General features: G+C 49.1%; 1 protein-coding gene across 1 annotated transcript in view; it reads right to left on the reverse strand.

Annotated features, from left to right (window-relative positions):
- The window catches only part of Ptpn3 (protein tyrosine phosphatase non-receptor type 3), a 105,699-nt gene extending 89,785 nt beyond the window's left edge, over positions 1-15,914 (reverse strand). Inside the window, exon 1 of the mRNA XM_042697644.1 lies at positions 15,826-15,914. The gene's annotated coding sequence lies outside the window, so the exon portion shown is untranslated. The remainder of the gene's footprint in view (positions 1-15,825) is intronic.
- Between the last annotated feature and the right edge of the window lie 746 nt (positions 15,915-16,660).

Genomic DNA, 16,660 nt, shown 5'->3' on the forward strand with positions numbered 1-16,660 from the left:
AAAGTAGTAATGTCTGAATCATCATACAATTCTACTTTTTTTTTTTTTTTGGTTGGTCATGGGGCTTGAACTCTGGGCCTAAACTCTGTCCCTCAGCTCTTCAGCTCAAGGTGAGCATTCTACCACAGCGCCACTTCCAGTTTTCTGGTAGTTAATTGGAGAGAAGAGTCTCCTGGACTTCCCTGCCCGGGTTGGCTTCAAACCTCGATCCTCAGATCTCAGCCTCCGAGTAGCTAGGATTACAGGCGTGAGCCACTGGTGCCCGGCTCAATTCTACTCTTTTGCATTATTATGAACTAGCCTTTGCCCGGGTACTTCAAACATATTGTTGACCTTTTGTGTTATGGTTTTACAATGTTCCACCAAAGGGTGTACCTCTCCATAGCTGGCTTTTATATGACTCCTCATTTGTAGAGCTCAGATTTCAAGAACCCACAGTAAGCCTAGAGAAGGAAAAAGTCACACATGACCTGGGACAGACACAAACAAAAACATCAGCGCTGTGGGGCCCAGAGAAGTACTATGTGAAGGTAAAAACACCAGGCGTGAGTGGGTGTAAGCTGACAGGAAGGGGCTAAGCCCAGATAAAATCAGCAAACCCATAAGCAGGTAATTGATGATAGGAGGAAAAAAAAAAATCACCAAATTTGCTGTCTTCTTCTTCTTTGCCAGGCAGTACAGTCTCTCACACTGGAACGTTGAAATGAAAAGGGTCATGAAAGTATCTTTCAAGAACCTGCCGTGACTCCTAAGCACTCTATGCCTGCCGCACAGGAGGAATGGGGCACCTCAATGCCTCTGAGGCTCTGTGGCAGAAGACACCCCCCCAGTCCCCAACCTCCACAGGACAAAGCAGAGCTCCACCCACACATATCCCTACTGATCCTTTGAAACTGTGGCATTTCAAAATACATACAACAGAAAACTGCCCATTTTAAGGGTGCAATTCAGCAGTATTAGCTTCACACAATGTTGTGTAATCACCACCACTATCTACTTCCAGAAATCTTTCATCACCCCCAAACAGAAACTCTGTACTCATTAAGCAATAATTCCCCAGCCACCCCCTCCCCCACCTATGAGTTTGCCTGTATGTTGGATCTTCATCACAAGTGGAATCTTAAAATTGTCCTTTTGTGTCTTCTTTAATGTTGCTTAGCAAAATTGCAAGTCTCCAAACTTTATTCCTCTTTTATGTCTGTGTTACATTATGGCTTTTCAGATCAATTATGTCTCTGTCCACACACACAGCTGTTTGGGTCTGCAGGTTATGGTGAAGAGCAGGACAATGAACACTGGTATACAAGAATCTGTTTGTGTTCTTGTGCTCAATTTTTCGAGTAGATGTTTAGAAATGGAATTGCTGGGTCATGTGGCAGTTCTGTTTACTTCCTTTTGAAAGAACCACCCAACTCTTCAATAGAGGTGGCACCATCTTCCATCTCTACCAGCAATGTAAGTGTTCTTCTATTTTCTCACATCCTTGCTAAAACTAGTTATTTTCCTTTTTAAAATGATTATTATTATGGCCTTTCTACTGGGTGTGCAGTGGTGTCTCATTATGGCTTGGATCTGCATGTTTATGACTACTGATGTTGAGCATCTCTAAGTGTGCTTACTGGCCATCTGTTCATCTATTCAAGCCCATTGAGCTTGTCTTAATTTGGATTGAGAACTTTAGGGATTCCTTCAATTCAGATTATTACACCTTTAGTATGATTTTGATATAGTTTTTCTCTTGTTTTATAGGTTGTTTTTACTTTCTTGATGATCTTTGATAATCAAAGTTTTCTTATTTGTGTGTGTGTGTGTGTGTGTGTGTGTGTGTGTGTGTGTGTGTGTGTGTGTGTGTGTACCCATACCAGTGCTTGAAATCAGGACTGGGCTTTTTTGTTTTGCTCAAGGCTGGTACTCTACCACTTAAGCCATAGCTCTACTTCTGGCTTTATAATGGCTAATTGCAGAATAGTATCTCTTAGACCTTTCTGTCCTGGTTGGCTTTGAACTGAGATCCTCAGATCTCAGCCTCCAAAGTAGCTAGGATTACAGGCAAGAGACACTAGTGACTCACTTAAAGTTTTCATTCTTGTTGCTTGTGATTTTTGTGTCATGGCCAAGAATCTAGGTTTACCTTATTGTTTCTTCCTCGTCCTTCCCCTATCCCTACCCCTCCTCCCCCTCCCTCTCTTCCTCCTCCTCTTCTTCCTTCTCCTATTTCTCTTCCTCTTCCTCCTCCTCCTCCTTCTCCTCCTCTTCTACAAGTTCTATGGCTTTCATCTTATACTCAGATCTCCAATCTACTTATGGTGGGAACCGTGGCTGCCATCACTGCACAGAGGCTGGCTTGGACCTGCAGCTCATCAGCATGGCTCAGGCAGCAGCCAGTGCCCAGCAACCAGCAGGTGACCAGTAATGCCCCAGTAGTTCCCCTAACGAATGGCAGCTGGAGGTCCCAGACCTAGGAAGTTTACCACACCCTTATCAATCTCTGTCAGGACTCCTACTGCACAGATGAGGACAGCACAGGATGGTGTTTTCTCTGGGAAAGCAAGGCAGGGCTTCACACAGCCTGGCCTACAACTCCTAGGTTAGTCTGCAGCCAACTCAGGTCTCATTGGTCACCCATTTGGATAAGCAACAAAGAATGGTTTCAAAGAGCAGAGGTGGGCTCTTTGAAAGGAGGAGGTGGGTGGGGCATGGGGCAGGGAAGCCGGAAGTGTGACTCCTGGGTCCCAGAGCACCCTTTGCTACACAAGGGCCGGCCCTCATCACACACCAGCCCTCAATGTGCTCACTCGGCTCAGCCATGTCTCCCCTGGCTGTTCAGAGGCTGTCCCATGTCAGATGTCCACATCTGATGCTCCTGTTGTTCTTGCTCGGAACATCTTCTCTCAGATATACATCTAGCTCTCTCACTTCCTGCATGTGTCTGTTGGAAACTTACCTTATCAGGGAGGCCTCCCTATCTGCCCAATGCTCCTCAGCCTACTTTATTTCCCTCCTTAGCATTTATTAACACCAGGTATATAAACTATTTGTCTGTCTCCTTAGATTCTTAGAACCTAGTTCCTTGAAGGCTGGACTTGAACTCTTGGGGCTTGAACTCTGGGCCTAGGCACTGTCTCTTAGATTTTAGGTTCAAGACTACCACTTGTTCTACCACTTGAACCACAGCTCTACTTCCAGCTTTTTGTGGTTAATTGAAGATAAGAGTCTCTCTGACTTTTCTGCCCAGGCTGGCTTCAAACCAAGTCCCTGGATCCTAGCCTCCTGAGTAGCTAGGATTACAGGCATGAGCCACCAGCGCCTGACTAGGCTGAATTTTAATTGGTGAGCTGCTGTCTCCTAGAACCCAGCTCAGCAAGTACCAATGGAATGCACACACAAGTGCAAAGCAAGAACATCTCAGTTTACACAGTACTGCTAAGCATCAGAGGGGAGGCAGGTGGGCTGGGAAGGTGGCTCAGTGGTAGAGCACTTGCCTTCCATGCATGAGGCCCTGGGTTCAATTCCTCAGCACCAGAAAAAAGAAAAAAGCTGGAAGTGGCACTGTGGCTCAAGTGGTAGAGTGCTAGCCTTGAGCTGAAGAGCTGAGTGACAGCGCCCAGGCCCAGATTCAGGCCCCACAACCAGACCCCCCCCCCCCAAAAAAAATAAAAAGAACAGAGGGGAGACAGGTGACTCCACATCCATAGGCAAGCACTGCCGGGGCCCTGAGGTTTACTTCTGGAACCAATGACTCCTAGACTTGACAAGGACAGGGAGGCTGGAATATCACATGTACTCAAACATTCCCACATATGTCCATCAAGTCCACCACAGCAGCCACTGCTAATCTGGCATTGAAAAGAGAGTCTCTACCCACAGGCACTTAATAAATGTTTGCGAGATGCACACAAATGATGAAACCATCAACTACTGCACCTGGGGTTCACACCTGTATTTTGAGTAGCCTGGGTAGGTGCTAACATAGATAATACCATTCCAAAGGGACTGGGGGCTTCTAGAGGATGATTTCTAGACACCAACTGTCAGCATCTATTCAGGCAGGAAACAAGTTGCGTCTAACACAGTGTGAATTATCAACATAAAAGACTATGGCCAACCTTCCAGGGCTCCTCCCTAAGTGAGCCACAAAAATAGCCAGAGGACATTTGTGAAAACTGCCAATAGGGAAAGCGATGCGAAGATTAATAGTTAAAGGGGAGGGGGACTGGTTATAAAAAGTGCATCTACGGTATGATCACAATTAAAATAACAAAGGAATGTTGAGAAGAGAGGGGGAAAAAAAAACCAGGTGTGAAATTTCCATATGAGGTCAAGGAAAATCCAACTGGTAAAACTTTTAGAGACACTGAGAGAAAACATCACTTGATAAATTGTCCTTTGTCCACCTGATCTGCTTCCTCCTTTTAGGTTGTATAGCCAGGGCCCTATAGCTTCTGTCCCCATCTCTCCAACTCTGTAGCCACTCCACCCCTAAAGCCAGTTCCTAGGCTAGACAGGCAGGACAGGCCAGGTGGCCCTGAGCACTTCCCAGCTCTGTTGTTGTGGACAAGGGCTTGAACCCAAAACTCCATTTCCTCTTCAACCACCAGAGGCTGAACAAGCCCCAGGCACTGAGTGCTCAGGGCTAGAATGTGTCCTTGATGGTCAAGTATGCCTGACAGCCTTGGGAAGAGATGTTGATGGCAGTTCCCTGAGGTCCTGGGAGAAAAAACAGGATCCTAACCCCAGGGCTCTGTGCCTCTGTCTCTGTCTGTCTGTCTCTGTCTCTCCCTCCCTCCTAGTTCCAGGCAATGGCTTCTTAGTTATAATTCCCACTCCCCTGTGGACCCTCCACTTCTTCACAGAGCCCACAGCCAGCCCTGTTCTAATTCAACATCCCAAGAACATTCCTGGGGTTTTCATCTGATTCCCTGATGACCCATAATTCAGTGTCTTCCTGGCCCAATGCTGAGCTCTCCTCCCTTCTGGTGTCAGAACTAAACCCATTCTTCCTTCCTGCATTCAGCCCACTAGAATGCTTCAGCCCTACTATGGTTAGACTCTGGGGCAGGATCCTCAGGAAGTGGGTAATGGGCTGTCTTAGTCCCCAGCTCTCTGGGAGTTCAGAAGACACTAAAATGCCTTACTGGCTGCTGGGCTGTTGTCCAGGACATGACCGCAGCTTGGCTTGGGGCAGAGAGCAGCCACCTTCTAAGAGGAATCTGACTGTGAAGCTAACCTTGAAAGATGGGATGTCAGCCAGCAAAACCAAATCACCCCATCCTGATCCAAAAGCCTGGCGGGGAGGGGGTTGCTCTCGCTGCACAGGGTCATCATTAACCATAAGTGACTCCAGTGGAAGCTGCCAGACTCCAGACCCAGAGCTACCCGGCTTCCAATGAGTCTAGCAGAAGGCTGTGTCTGCTGAAGGCCCATATCAGCTCTTTGGCATTTTCAGTTGCCTGCAGTTAATCTGAAAATATTAAATGGAATTCCAGAAGTAAACACTGCATTTAGATAGATAGAGATAGACAGACAGACAGATAGCTATAGATATATTTTGCACTGCAGGAGCTAGAAGGAATCAAGGGTTTTGTGCATACTATGTAAGTGCTCTACCACCAAGCTACATAAATAACTTTTATCACACAGTGCTGTTATAATCAATCTGTATAATTAGTTGTTAATCTCTTACAGTACCTAATTTACCAATTAAGCTCTATCATCAATATGTATGTGCAGTATATACATATATATGTGTACATGCATATAATGAAAAAATAAAGAAAAACATAGTATCTAAAGGCTTTGGCAAGACTTCCTACTATAATCCATGTCCTACACCAGTGTCACTCCAAGCTGGTCTCTGGACCAGCAGCTTTAGCAGCATTGGGTGCTTGTTCGAAATGTAGAATCTCAGGTCCTGCTCCAGGCTCCAGGAATCTGACTCATCTTATGTACCGTAAAGTAGCAGGGCCTCTGTTCTTCGCCCCAAGAACTCTGGCTGCTTCCTGTTCACAGCGGCCATTTTTCTGAGCCTTCAGCATCCGTGCAATGAACATCAACACAGCCTCCAGAGAATCCACCCACAGGCAGCACCACCTTGGCCCTCCCTGCCCGGGCAGCCCACACAAACCTCAGCCTTTCCCATCAGAAGACAAATGTCACAGCAGGCAGTGGCCGAGGACCAGTACTGCCTTGAGTACCCAGCCCAGGCCACAGGATCTTGTGAGGAGTTACCCATCTCTGAGTGATGGGGACCACTGTTGTTCTCAGAGTGGGGATGAGGGAACTGAGACATTAGGGGGCTCTACCAGGGTGAGTGGGGTCCACAGTCAGTCACCCAATAACAACCCACACTGGGTTGTAACACTGAGCACGGTGCCTGAGGTGTGCAAGGACAGACGTGTGCATTCCACATGTGATGCAGTCATCAGGCCAGAGCCTAGACTGGAGTAGAAAGCAGTGCACGAGAGGGAGGGGCCAGCTGGGAAGCTCTCCAATGACAGACCCAAGAGGCGACAGGAAGATGATGAGGTTCTCCCAAAGGAGCAGGCCAGTCAAAATGGCCAACACCTTTCTCTGCGATCACCCCACTCTCTTCCCTCACCCTACAAATCTGATTCATGACCACTTGGGCCTTGCATGTGGCATATCAGTCAGACTTCAGGTGCCCAGTTCTGTCTGCTACCTGCCCCAATTCACTGAGCCCCGAGTCCTCCAAAATGCCTTCCTCTCAGCTCCTGGGAAACCTCCTAAGCTGCAAGGTTCATGCAAAGTCCTAAGACAGGCCTGACCAGGCCCAGCGCCAGGGCCAGATCCCTCATCTAGATTATCCACACTGTCCTCCCAAAAGGCTCTACTGCCAGCCACCAGGGCAGCACCAGGGGTCACCTGAACAGGTAAGGAAAAGGGTGAGACTTGGAGGCGCTGGGAAAGGTCAGGTTGCAAGGGTGCCAGCCAGGTGAGAGCAAAGCAGAAAGATGGACAGAGTGGATGGATAGCAGCCAGGGCTAGCTGGTTATAAGGTTATGAGCACTTGATTTGCAACTTTCAAAGAGCTCTTAAAATGCAAATTTTCCTGCCCCCACCTGCAGGTCTGATTGAGACCAATGGAAAGAAGCTCTGAGAGTACAGCCAGTATCTTACCAAGTTGTCCAGGGGATTCTGAAATGCTCAAGTCTGAGAACTACCACAGCAATGTAGAGAACGTACAGTCTTTTTTTTAATATGAAAAACCAATATCCCAGTAACTTCTACACAAAAGAACAAGAAATGCTTAACTGTCTCAAAGCCAATGCAACTGATATTTATGAGAGAAACACCAAAGGGTATTAACATAATAAAAATACATTGTCAGGCCGGATGCTGGTGGCTCACGCTTGTAATCCTAGCTACCCAGAAGGCTGAGATATGAGGGTCACAGTTCAAAGCCAGCCCAGGCAGGAAAGTCCATGAGACTGTTATCTCCAATAAACTACTCAGAAAAACCAGAAGTGGTGCTGTGGCTCAAACGGTAGAGCGCTAGCCTGGAGCTAAAGAGCTGAGGGACAGCGCCCAGGCCCAGAGTTCAAGTCCCATGACCAACAAAAACAACAACAACAAAAAAACATTGTCAGCAGGGGCACCAGTGGCCGCATGCTTGTAATCTTAGCTACTCACGAGGCTGAAACCTGAGGATTGAGGTTTGAAGCCAGCAGAGGCAAGAAATTCCATGAGGCTCATCTGTGACTAACTACCAGAAAAATTGGAAGTGGAGCTGTGGCTCAAGTGCACATTAACACACACACACACACAAACAAACACACACACACACACACACACACACACACACACACACACGGAAATCCTATGGTATGGATACCACCCCTGCTCTGCCACTGACTGTGTGTCCTTGAGGTGCTGTATCTCCTTCGGGGCCTCAGTTTACCCACCTATGAAAAGAGAGCTTTAGAAAAAGTTAGTCTAAAGTAGTAGTTCAGACACTCTACCCTGTAAAAGGTGATTCTAAATCAAATGCTTTTACTTATCTGTGTATGAGGGGAAAGTTCACTCTTCACAGTAAAAATCGAACCCTAAGGTTTACTAGAAAGGCTACTCAATATTTAACAGTGGCTTACATTCTAAGAACTAGAACACTCTAAGAACTAGAACACTCTTTATTCATTGGCTTTTCCACTAAAACCACAGATGTCCACAGTTACAGAGTTTTAAAAACTACCAACTGCCCTGGACAAGTTCTTAGAGTTCACATCACTGAGATGCTCCCTAGAAAACATCAGGTCTTCACATTTTCATCCTACAAGAATTCATAATCCAGGAGGGCAAGGGTGGAGTCTTCCAGGTTGGAAATGATTTGCAGAACCTGATTGACCAGGGTGTTCACACAATACTACATAGTATCATGAACCTAGGCTTCCTGATAAGTGGTCTGGAAGTGACCTTGTTAGCCAGGACCCTTCGAGGTTGGTTTTGTGCCTGGGTTATCTTGCATCCAAGTCCCCATCAGCATCTCCTGGTCATCTAATGCCATCCTTTTGTGCCTAGGTTAGTCATACCACCTGCTTCCCTGTAAGTTCTGCCTGCAACTTGGTCCTGATTTCAGAAGTAGGCCTGAAAGAGAGGCACAGGCAGTGCGGGAAGGACAGGTGGAAGTGTGACCATGGGGAGAGAAGACAGGTCTAGGGAGACTTGGCCACTTGTGCTACCTTGCTGACACACCTGGCTCTTAAATCCCACTGCAGTTTGCACGCTGGGCAGAAGAGCTGGTCTCCCCATGACCTTCTACTACCAGCCCTATCTGGTCCTACATCCAGCCTAGTAGTTGTGGCAAGATCCAGGCTCTCTTAGACCTTGGTGGGGAAAGGAGCACAGTGATAAGAGGGTTGCAGAGAGGCTAGTACAGCACCATCAAGCTGAGGGGAAGGGTGAGCACAGAGGTGTGGACCAGAACTGTGAGCACTGGGCCCAGAGCCAATGCCAACATCGATCTGTTGTGTCTTCATCTAGGCAGAGGATTCCTAGTGCTAGAGGATTTTCCAAGCTGGCCACTACCTCCAAGTCACAATTAGGGTACAAAGACCAAATGCTCTGATCTGCCTTGGCCAGATCTGGCTGAGACCTATAAGGTCCCTTCCCCCTTACCTTGTATGCTTAAAATGTTCTGGATGGATGCTAAATTCCAGCCATCTTATTTTGGGCCCCTTGGCCTGAGACATTGGAGTCAAGGTTATGGAGAAGGCTGCTTGAGGATTGGAGGGTCTTTCAGGGTCAGTCCTCTCCCTCATCACATGTTCCATTTCCCACCCCAACCCAACATCCCTAACTTGCTTACATAACTGCAAAGATGATATACTAGCTATCTGAGGAAGCCTCTCTTTCAGGGGTAACTGCAAAGATGATATACTAGCTATCTGAGGAAGCCTCTCTTTCGGGGGAACCTTTGCTTTAAAAAAAAAATAGAAGAATTCAAATTTATTTACAATATGATTGCAACAAATAACACCTCCATCGGGCAAGGGTACAAATGGGGAAAACCAAAAAACCTGCTCTTTTCCTTCTACTTCTATTTCACCTTCCCCTCAACTATATTACCAAATATAGTTGATGATCCAGGCATTGTTCATGGTACTGGGGACCCAAAAGTAAGTGAAAATAGACTGGGTATGTGGTAAAATGTCTGATCCAATTGCTCCAAAACTGTCCAGGTAATGAAGGAATGAAGCCAAGACTCTTCTGCCTTAAAGATGCTTAAAGAAGCTGGAAGTGTGATGTCTGTACCCAACACACCACTGAAGATTTTCTTTGCTACAAAAAAGACATCAGTGGGACAACTGCCCAGCCTGAGGTAAGGTCAGTGGATTAGTTAATAGAACTGTAATAATATTAACGTCAAGATTCTAAATGTGTACTGCAGTTATATAAGAGAATGCCACTGCTTTCAGGAAATACATCAAGGGGGAAAGAAAGAACCTACCAATGATCCTCCGATGTTTTGGAAAAGATTATATACACAGAAGGATGAAATAAATGGAATAAAATGGCAACTGGGGAGAATCTGGGTACAGAGGACATGGGAGCTCTTTGTTCTGTAACTTCCCTGTAGGTCTAAATTAGGTCAAAATTTTAAAAGGGGGAAAAAATAAAGCTTAGAGGAAAGTTGAGAGACAGAGAGAGCCAAGTTGAAGGGGGAAGGGAAGGTACTGATGCTGCCTTCGCAAAACACACAGACTAGCTGAAGAGACAGGTGCTAATGGAAATAATTACACCAATTAACTGCAAAATGGCCACTGAAAACTGCCATCAAGGAGAGTGGCCCCAGTATTTACAGAGGACAGTTTAACCACATCAGGAAGATGAATCTGCCATCGCACAACTGAGCCAAACCCAAAGGGTGAGCTAACCCAGACAGAAGGGCATTGCTCTGGGCGCTCTGGGTCACTGGCTGGCAGGAGGAGCAGGTGGGAGGTGGTGCTGAGGAAGGCCTGGACCAGAGGATATATGTGAGGCCAAAATAAATGCCGAGATTTGACTTATCTTTATTCCAGGAGCAGCAGGGATGGTTCTAAGGATTCCTTGGCAGCAGAGCAAAGAGAGGGGTGACAGGTCATGCAAGGGACCACTGAAGTGGTGGTGACAGCTGCTTCCAAGAGAAGCACCTTCAATGTGTTGCTTCTCTCTAACAACCACCATGTATACGTTTGCTGACCAGACCAGGATTTGGGGAGCTCTATGCATAAAGGTGAATCAGGTGGCCCTCGGCCCCTTTCACCAACAACTAGTGGTCAAGGAGTGGCTGAGGATGCTGGCTGCTGCCTCTCAAGCTGAAAGCCTCTGATCAGCCCAGAGACTGAATCACCCGAGGGACGCTGTGCCCAAATCAACACAGCACCCAGACAGCCAGGGCCCCTAAGGGACCTGGATCCTGCCTCTTGGACCATCCTTCAGCTCTGATAACCAGGAACCATGACCACAGAGCCCAGTTCCCACAGTAACGCAGAACTGAGTACTGACCAAAGCACTTGTTGGACCCTAAAGGGAAGGGATACTTGAGTATCTCATTTCAAACAGCCAGTTTGCATTAGGAACTTAATTTTCTAGACAAAATGATCTCTATAGGGTGACTATGCTCCTTGTGAGCACTATGCCCTTTGAGTATCACTTTATCTCTGAGCCTCAGTTTTCTCACTCCATCTACAAAATGGGGTTGTAGGAATGAGAAAGATTTCAACAGGCCAGAAATCACCACTGTTTCCCTTTGGGGGGGCGAGAGGCTCAATACAGAAAAACTCACTACAAACCCGACACTACATAAACATTTGTTAAGAGCTGTATATCCTGACAGTAAATCATGGGACCTGAATTTTCCAGGACCATCCCAATTGTAAACCCTCTGTCCTAACTTTCTATGTAAGTCATCATGATGTCTCAAAAATTCCACTCTCTCAGTATCCAAACAACTCCCAAGCCTCCTCTAGCACAAAGCAGCAGAGATACACTTTTTCGGTCTTTGGTTAAGAAAATGTAGTCAGCAGAACCATGCTAGTCCACTGAAGGAAACAGGGTCAGGAAGGAAAATCCCCAGCCCTCAGCACTCCACTTGGCTCTCTGTTCCTGGCACATCTATGTTAACTACAGCCAGAGGTGCCTGTACCATGTTCCACACATCATCCACAGAGGGACACATACTAGGTAATGAGCTCTGCCCTGATTTAACTAATCCAGCAACCAGGCCTAGAGGCCCAGGGGTGGTTGTAAGAATTGAATGAATAAGTTCATGCTCAGAACAGTTATGGATAGCCAGGGAGGAGCATAATAGTCTAAATAATGAGACATTCCCAGCAGAAGCAGCGCCTGCTTCAAAGATAATCCAGAAGCATTTCCCATCCTGGGAACAGTTAAAAACTTATTTGCCCCTGAGCTGGGGGAGCATACCAGCTACAAGGTAAGTCCTGAACCAGCCAAAGAGGCTGGCCCTTGAGTTGAACAATGACAGGTATCTACTCAGAGATTTAGACAGGATGATCACTTGAGCCCAGGAGATCCAGGCCAGCCTGGGCAGCAGGGAGTAGGGAGGGTGATGCAGTTAGGGAATGGCCACTTGTTTAAATATGCAAAGTCTCTTGTTAGACCCGTGTCTTCACTTTTGCCTTCTATTCACCCTGAATGCCATCATTTTCTACCATCAAGGCTTAATGCAAAGGCCAGCTCTTTCTGGTGATATTTTCTGATGCCCATCAAAAGGAATGGCTACCTGCTCCTCTACTGTCTCCTGCAGCTAGCTTAATCCTCCTTTATAGCAGTTCTTGGATAGATGGATAGATGAATGAGTGGATGGATGGATGGATGGATGACTGGATAGATGGATGGATGAATGGGTAAATGGATGGATGGATGGATGGATGATGGATGGATACACAGACACACACACACCCCTCACTGGCTCCCCAACCCCACCATAAATCAATCCTTTCCCAGCGTGGTTCAGCTTTTGTCTCTGCAGCCCTCAGCCTAACCAAGAACAGAAGCATGTCTGGAATCTGCTCACAGCTGGCCTTGGAATACCAATTAACTAGGAAGCAGAGGTGGTTTTAGGTGCAAGCAAAAGTAAAGGTCCTACAAATGCCAAATCTCTGGATCCCGAAGCCATGGCCAGATCCAATTTCATCCGGGGACCTACCAACCACTTTGCTTAGTCTCCTTCTGAGCCAGAAGAAAGAAGCTGAAGGTCGCTTGCATCCAGGCTAGAATAATATTGACATGACTTGGTCCTGTCCCCTCTGTATTAGACCTTGAAAAGCTGTTTGAGAAGATGCCCTGACCACACCATCGTATGTGCTAAATGATTTCCCTTCCAGCCCCTGCAACAGACCCTTGGAAGAAATGAAGAAGAATCAGCCCTGGTTCCAGGAACTCATCATCTGGTGGCAGGAAGGTGAATTCTGAGTATCAAGAGATACCCTCCAAAGTAAAGAAGGGTGAGACCACCAACTGTGAGTCTCCTCCCAAGCTGACACAGTTCCTGAGACATGTGTGTACATGTGTGTGCATATGGAGGGGTGCCATGTCTTCTTGCTCCCTCCAGTCCCCAAAAATGGACTTCTCTAGTAGGTTATCACCACTCTAGGAAAGTGTCTCTGTGTGCCTGGACCTGTACTTCAGAAGGTCACAATGAGTCCTTCTGCCCCAGTTCCATTCTATCTTCACTAGCTAGCTAGCCTGCAAGGGGATAGGGGGGAAGAAGGCAATAACACTAATTAAACTTCAAGCTCACAGTCAACAACCAAGGATTGAGAACAATTACCATCTTCTTTTTGAGATAAAAGTTGCCTATGGCTTTGTCACCCTGACCTGAATGAGAATGTTAACAGCTACAGGACATGTTTGGTATGTTAACAGGAAACTGAGGGCTCAGAGACTAAGTAGTGAAGGTAGAGTATCCTAAATCTGGTTCTGAGGTTATCTAGGCTCTTCCTCTTGTCCCAAGCTGTACCTTGAGATTCCAGCAAGAGTTTAGCCAGTCCTGAATGACAGGGAAGTCTGTCCAGGCATCCTGGATCTCAGGTGGAGGTCCCCTGGTCTACTCACAGCATTTGCCACCCAGACACTGCTCAATAAATGCTTGCCAAATGGCACCTCAGCTACTCTAAAATGCCTGCAGTAACTTGACCTTTTACATGCCCCAGCTAATGTCTAATTTGCATATATGATCCTTTGTAGGGGAAGGCAAATCACCAGAGACAAGACAAGATCAATACAGAGTATTAGGCACGTTTTATTCTACTCTAATTCTCTGCAAATTGGTATTCCATTAGCTGTATGTGAGATTTATGGGAGCTCGCTATAAACTAGAATACTTAACTACAATGGCCTGCTCTCTGTCAGATAATAGCTTACTGTTGTTAATTTTCAACTAGTCAATCTCAGGAAGGTTTCCCGATTCCAATATGGTCTTCATCTTGATTTAATCATTGCGAGGTCATCTGTACAACAAAGGGTAGTGCCATTCTAAGCCCAGTCCTTGGACAAATCAGGACACTTGCATTACGCCCTAGTCCTGCCATATACATTGCCTCCATTTCCCAAAATGGGAGTAACACCAGCCTGGGAGGGAGAGTTGTAAAAACTAGATGAAGTGACACACATGTGCACTGCTCTGCAAGGTAATGCAAATGTTTGTGATCATAAAAGCGCAGGGTGGCATTCCCAAAGACCCAAGCTAATGACAGAAAGCAGGGATTACCTAACGTGCTAATTCTTCTAGGGTGGAGGAGAGGGGTCACTGCACAAAGCTTAAGAGGCGTTTCTAGGGAGAAGAATTGTTACTGAAATCTATTGGGTCTCAGAGACCTGGGATGCTGTGAAACATCCCACAATGCACCGGGCGGCTCCCACCACAAAGAATACAAGACCCCAATGTCAATTGTGTAAGACCGAGTACCCAGATCAGAATAATTACTTCAAGTTGGATTCGGGAGCTTTTTAGGACAAAATTCTCCCTACTCAGGCTTTACTTTTTCTCAAATCATCGCTTAAGCATTTGCAAGATGGATCATCTTGCAAAAAAAAAAAAAAAAAAAAAAAAAAAACCAGTTCTTTTGTATAAGTGAAGTCCAAACTGCCAACTTCTGGAGTTACGGAACACATAAAACTGCCTCTAAATAAGATGCTCTCTGATTACAATTCAGCTGAATTGTTTTTCCAAAGCTTTTTGCCTTCCGTAGAAGTTCTCCTGGGCACAAAGACAGGCCCCCAAGATGCTTTCCTAATTTCTAATTTCCTGGTGAAATGGGAGCCACGAGGGTCTCTAAATGAATTAAATTCGCATCACTGCCAACTGCTCACTCGCTTTGTGCCGGGCAGGGAGCCAAACACCTCCACATAATTTATCCCACTTAATCCAACGACAACCCAGTGAGGTGGGCATTATTACTGGCTGTTTGCAGGGGAGAAAACAAAGGCTCAGAGAGGTTACACGACTTGCCTAAGGTCACCAACCTGGGGGGGGGGGGGGGTCAGGGGAGCGTCCAACTTGAGCGGGGTATTCCATAGTTTCCCCGGCCACAAACTCTTGGCACCACCTCGGATACCCCAGGTGTCAAGTTAACTTCCCATGAATTTTTAAGGCTACCGCACGCAACTTTGCCATAAAGTTCAGGTGGCAGAGAACGGGAATTTCCGGGGCGCGGGGGCGCTGTCACCTGCACGCCCCGCAGCAGCCCACGGTCGTTTGTGGGTCCCGGTTACCGGATCGATCGGTGGATCGATCGCTCCAAATCGCCCGAGGAGCGGGGAAGGTTTATGGACGCTCGAGTTCGTGCCAGGCCCAGGAAATGCCATCTTTGAAAGCCGAGAGGCGGCGTCATCCTGGGGGCCGAACTCGGGAAGCGGCGAGGGGTTCGTTCCCCGCGGGCTGGGCGCCCCTCGGGGCGGGGGGGTGGGGGTCGGCCGGGGCCGGGGACGCTGCGTCGCGGGGCCCGCGCCTCCCCCCGCCCCGCGCCCCCGGCCCCGGGCTCGGCCGGAGCGCACGCCCACGCCCGCCGCCGCCGCCGCCGCCGCGTCCCGGACGCCCGCCCCGGCCGAGCCCCACCCGGTCCCGGCTCGCGCTCCGCCCCAACCCCGCCAGGTGAGCGAGGCCCAGAGCCCCTTCCCAGCCCGGCGCGGCGTGGGGACCCCGGGGCCACCGCGCCCGCCGGCCCCCCAGCCCGCCCGCGCGTCCGCCGCGCCCGGGGCACGGGCAGGGGTGAAGGGTACGGAGTGCGGAGGCCCCCCGTCCCCCGCGCCGCTCCCGCCGCCTGCGCCGCACCCCGTGCCGCGGGGGGTCGCGCCGGCTCTTACCTGCAGCATCCGGGGGCGCGGGGCGCCCAGGTAGGTAGCGCGTGCGGGCGGCACGGAAGCTCGCTCGCGGCGCGACCTGGCCGCCGTCTGAGCATGCCCAGTGCCGCCCGCGGGCGGCTCCCGCTGGCCCGGCTGGCCGCCTCGGGCCCGCGCGCCGGGCTGGGGGCGGGGAAGCGGGGGAGGGGGAGGGGGCGCTCCAGCCCGGGCCTGAGCCCGGGGGGGGGGGGGGGGGTAGGGGAGGGGAGTTCCCTTCGCCCTTCCCCGAGCTCCGGCCGCCCGGGGGTTGCCTGGCGCGTGCACGCAGGATTGCCTTCCTTACGCAATTATAGGCTGGACACCTACTGTGCGCCCGGCTCCCCGTGATTCGCGCCTTGGAATGGCAAAGCCGTGGAGGGCCGGTGCCTGGGCTGGGGTCCCGCGGACTCCCAGGCCAGTGCTCCCCGGGTTGCACTACGAAGATTCCCGGGATTAGCCTTCTGCCCGAGGCCCGTCGGGCCCCTGGGCCCCCTAGCCCGCTGCGGTTCCCCCGCCTCTCCCGCCCCGCGCCCGCCGGTCTTCCTGCAGCTCCACCCACACCTTTCTGGCCACCACACGCGCACAGCCCCGCACGCCGGGACCCCGGCTCCTTATGCCTTTCTGTCTACGCGGGACATCCTTGCCTAACGTTTCACGTTCCTTTTGGACACGCGTCCCTTGGCCGGACAGGCCTGGCTGGCCGCCCTCCTAACTCAGCTCTGGGCTCCTGGGCACTGTCCACGTTCTTCATTTCCTTTAAAGCCTGCATCCCTCTCCAGCCCACGAAGACTTAAGGAGTTCTTCTCACGCGCTTAACCAA

Source organism: Dipodomys spectabilis, unplaced genomic scaffold, assembly GCF_019054845.1.
Source record: "Dipodomys spectabilis isolate Male_0828 unplaced genomic scaffold, ASM1905484v1 ptg000006l, whole genome shotgun sequence".
Classification (NCBI taxonomy): domain Eukaryota; kingdom Metazoa; phylum Chordata; class Mammalia; order Rodentia; family Heteromyidae; genus Dipodomys; species Dipodomys spectabilis.